The following is a 4,796-nucleotide window of genomic DNA, read 5'->3' on the forward strand; positions in this document are numbered from 1 at the left end:
CCGCCATTTTTATTTGGCGCAAAAAATCACTGGACACGTGCGGAGCCACCAGCTTTGTAGGGGGCAATGTGCAGCCAAGCTCTTGTGCAGCCTTTCTCTGGTACAGAGTCATTGGGCAGGATTTACACACAGCACATTCAAACTCAGAGAAATGGATGTTTATTTCTGGATTTGTTTCGTCACACATTTAAATGATTTGGTATCGTAAATAGTTTGCAGGTCATACAAAACTGGAGGTATTGTGGATAATGTAGAAGGTTACCTCAGATTACAATGAGATATTGATCAGATGGGCTTTAATTTAGTTTGGAAAAGCAAATCAGGCAGGACTTATACACTGAATGGGAAGGCCCTGGAGACGTTTGCAGAACAAAGAGACCTTGACTGCAGGTTCATAGTCCTTGCAAGTCAAGTTGCAGGTAGATAGGATGATGAAGAAGGTGTTCAGTATATTTTCCTTTATTGGTTCGAGCATTGAGTATAGGATGTGGGAGGTCATGTTGCTGTACAGGACATTCGTTAGGCCACTTTTGGAATAGTGTGTGCAATTCTGGCCTGCTTCCTATCAGAAGGGTGCTGTGAAACTTGAAAGGTTTCAAAAAAGACTTACAAGGATGTTGTTAGGGTTGGAGGATTTGAGCGGTAGGGTGAGGCATAAAAAGCTGGGGCTGTTTTCCTTGGAATGCCATAGGCTGAGTAGTGATGTTATGGAGGTTTATACAATCATGAGGGGCATGAACAGAGTAAATGAACAAGGTGGTTTCCCTGGAGTGGTGGTGTCCAGATGGAGAGGGCATTGCTTTAGGGTGAACGGAGAAAATTTCAAAGGGGCCTAAAGGACAACTCTTTCATGCAGTGGGTGAAATGAGCTGCCAGAGGAAGTGGTGGAGGTTAGTACAATTAAAACATGATAAAGGCATCTAAATAGACACATGATATGATTAGGAAGCGTATACAGGGATATGGGCCAAGTACTGGCAAATGGGAATAGACTAGGTTCGGATACGTGTTTGGCAAGGAAAAGTTAGACTGAAGAGTCTGTGTCGGTGCTATACATCTCTATGACTGTGGGAACATAACAGCTTATACTGCTCTGCTTCATCTCTGGGCTCCCTCATGACCACTTTGTCAATATCTAGCTTCCTCAAATTCGAACAATGGTTGTACTTTTGGTCTGTTTGGTGTTTTGCTATTATTTTTACAGACATATTTGTAAGTTAATATTTCACTGCCGCCCAGCCCCTGACCATGTGCTGCTTATCAACATTTTCTGGAAAATCTTTAACAGTCAAGAATTCCTTTTTCCAATTAGCAAGTGTATCTTCCTCCCATTTATGACTATCTCATTCTGCACCATTTTCATTCTCTGTAATCCATTTTGCACTTCCTGAAACATCAACTGTGTTTCTCCTTCCACAGATACCAATGATTAATGCCAAAGCCCTGTTGCCTGTGGAGAGGGTAATGTTTGACTTTCTTGTACAGCTGCAGTTTGTGTGGTGAAGGTGCTCCTACAATGTGGTTGGGTAAGAGACATTACAGAGTATTCATTACAGCAACAGTAAAGATCTGAAGATAATGTCCAAATCAACAACAGATTGTATTTTTATTATCATGCTTATAATTCAACAAAAATATTATTGAGAATTTTAAACATAAGGCCAGAGATGGTGATATTAGGTCAGGTGACCAAAAGCATTGCCAAATAAGCAGGTTTTGAGAAATGTCTTAAAGGAGGAAAGCAGACCTGAGAGGTTTTGGCTGCGAATTTCAGACCTTGTTGATTTGGCAACTGTAAAAGCAGCCACACAGGTGAAGTAATGAATTAACAGGTCATTGGGAGTCTCGAACAGAATGGGTTGTCGAGGTCTCAAAGGGTGTGTGAAGCAGCGAGCTCGGGATGATCACAATCAGGAATTAAATCAAGGGTGAGAATTTAAAATTGAGGGATGTGGGCTGGATGCTGGCAGGTGAGACTAGATTGGGTTTGGATATCTGGTCGGCATGGACGGGTTGGATTGAAGGGTCTGTTTCTATGCTGTACATCGCTGTGGCTCTACGTTGTTGATTATGAATAGAGCCTTTTGATGGATCAACAAGTTTTGGTACGAGGGAGTACTTGGGCAGCAGAGATTTAGTTTTTCTTGAGATCACAGGGAGGTTAAATGTGGGAAGCTGGCCAGGAGTATGTTTGGATAATGAAGTCTGGAAATAACACAATATGGATGAAAGTGTATAAGCTGAGACAAGAGTGAAATCAGCTAGAAATTGTGATCTTGGAGTGGGGCTGGGCTGTCACTCTCACCTCACCTCTGGGATTCAGCTGGTTGTCAGGTTGTGAATCAGGGCGGTAACACTATCGGGAGTTGAGTGGCCCTGGTGGAGCCTAAAATGAGTGTCGCTCAGCTGACTGTTGCTGAGCAGCCTCTGTTTGATAGCCCTGTTGATGACATTTTCCATCACTTTACTGCTGATCGAGTGTGGACTGATAGATGGAAATTGGCTGGGTTGGATTGCCCTGTGTTTTTGTGTTGAACACGCCTGGGCAATGTTTCACATTGTCGGTAGATGCCAGTGCTGGAGCGTTACGTGACTTGGTGGGTGGCAAGTTCTGGAGCACAAGCTATCAGTGTTATTGCCAGAATGTTGGCAGGTCTCGTAGCCTTTGCACTACTTAACCATTTCTTGATGTTATTCAAACTCAACCGAACTGGCTTAAAACTCATCTGTGATGTTAGAAACTGCTGGAGAAGGCTAAGATGGATCATTCCACTTTGCACTTCTGGCTGAAGATTGCTGCAAATGCTGTCATCTTACCTGGTGCATGGATGTGTGAGCCTCCTCCATCAGTAAGGGTGGGGATATCTGTGATGCTTCCTACAGTGAGTTGTTTAATTATCCATCACCGTTCACAACTGGGTGTGGCAGAACTGCAGAGCTCCGATCTGTTCCATTGGTTGTGGGATCATTTAGCTCTGTTGCGTGCTGCTGATGCTGTTTGAAATACAGATGGTCCTGTTTGATAGCTTCACCAGATTGGCACTTCATTTTTACGTATGCCTGGTGTTGCTCATGACATGCCCTCCTTTACTGTCCATTGTGATGGGTGAGAGCCGGACTTACAAACCCATGAGATTTCAGAGTGTGTTGGAGTACAGTTCTGCTGCTGTTGATGTCCCACAGTGCCTCAGAGATACCCAGTTTGAGATCCTACATCTCTTCAAAGTCTGTCCCATTTATAACGGTGATAGGGCCACTCAAGACAATGGAGGTTTTTCACAACTTTAAGCCAAGACTTGTGTCTCCAAAATGAATGTGTGATGGTCGCTCTGACCGATACTGTCATGGACAGATGTATCTGAAGCTGGTCAATTCATAACAATGAGATCAAGTATGTTTTTCCCTCTTGGTTCCCTCACCACCCGCTGCAGACTCAGTTGAGCAGCTATGTCCTTCAGGACCTGGCCAGCTCAGTCAGTAATTCTGTTGCAGAGTTATTCTCGATTGTGGACATTGAAATCCTGTACCCAGAGTATGTTTGACACCATTTTACTTCCTCAGTGTTTCCTTGAAATGTTGTTCAACATGAAGGAGAACTGATCCATCAGCCAAGGGAGGACGGTACGTGGTAATCAGCAGGAGCCATGAGATTTCCTGGTGTCCGGAGTCAATGCTGAGTACTCCAAGGGCAAATCCTCCCTGTCTGTGCCACGACCTCTGCCTGGTCTGTCCTGCTGGTGAGGCAGGATATACCCAGAGATTTCAGGAGAAAGTGAAGACTGCAGATGCTGGAGATCAGAGTCAAGAGTCTGGTGCTGGGAAGGCACAGCAGATCAGGCTGATGAAGGGCTTAGGCTCGAAACGTCGATTCTCCTTCACCTCGGATGCTGCCTGACCTGTTGCGCTTTTCCATCATCACAATCTAAATATCTTGGGATGGTGATGGTGGTGTCTGGTCAATGTCTGTAAGGGTTGAGTATGAGTATGTCAGGCTGTTCCTTGATTGGTCTGTGAGAAAGCTCTGCACATTTTGGCACCAAAATCCAGATGTTCGTCTGGAAGACATTGCACCATCGAGAGGGCTGATTCTGTGGTTGCATTTTCTGGTGCCTTCTTAGATGCCGAATGGTCCATCCAGTTTCATAACTGTGTTGAAACTTTGCAGTGATTAATACAGTGAATAGCTGACTGGGCCACTGTCAGGTTGGCAGGGTTTTTTCCGCCATTGACAATGATTCCATGGAGATCAGGAGATTCCTAATTCCAGTTATTTTTTCTTGAATTCAGATTCCACCATCTGCCAAGATGGGATTCAAACCAGGACTTCAGTCGTTTGTTTTAATATTTTGGATAAAATTTAAATACATTAGGTTTGTTCACTCACTTTAAACATCACTTACCCAGGTTTTGTTCCTTTGTGAAACACTGTCCATCATCCTGTCCCCTCCATCCTTTTCTCCAACAACAAGACTTTGGAGCACAAAGAGTTTCTCTGTCACTAAGACTGAGATAATCCGATCTGCTGCTCCCCTCCCTCCCACTAGCCCAATGAGTCAAACTGCCTCACGTAGTGTTCCTGCTTTTTGTCCTAAATTTACATCTTCCTCCAATCTCTTGTGAAGCCTTATCAGAGCTCATCTTGACCTTTACCCTAATTTCACTAAACTAAAAACTTTCCAACTTCCTTTCCTCCTCCTCCTCATCAGTCCCCCTCACCGATTCACAGATATTGTTCCTTGTTCTGTCTTTTCTGGTTATGTCCTTCTCTCCCAAAATCCTGCTCCATCTCCACTCTC

At 44.2% G+C, this 4,796-nt stretch overlaps 1 long non-coding RNA gene across 1 annotated transcript in view; it reads left to right on the forward strand.

Annotated features, from left to right (window-relative positions):
* Positions 1–1,513: 1,513 nt before the first annotated feature.
* The window catches only part of LOC122548171, a 5,217-nt gene continuing 1,934 nt past the window's right edge, over positions 1,514–4,796 (forward strand). Inside the window, exons 1-2 of the long non-coding RNA XR_006311183.1 lie at positions 1,514–1,526; positions 4,288–4,370. This is a non-coding gene — a long non-coding RNA (uncharacterized LOC122548171). The remainder of the gene's footprint in view (positions 1,527–4,287; positions 4,371–4,796) is intronic.

Source organism: Chiloscyllium plagiosum, unplaced genomic scaffold (genome assembly GCF_004010195.1).
Source record: "Chiloscyllium plagiosum isolate BGI_BamShark_2017 unplaced genomic scaffold, ASM401019v2 scaf_9234, whole genome shotgun sequence".
NCBI lineage: Eukaryota > Metazoa > Chordata > Chondrichthyes > Orectolobiformes > Hemiscylliidae > Chiloscyllium > Chiloscyllium plagiosum.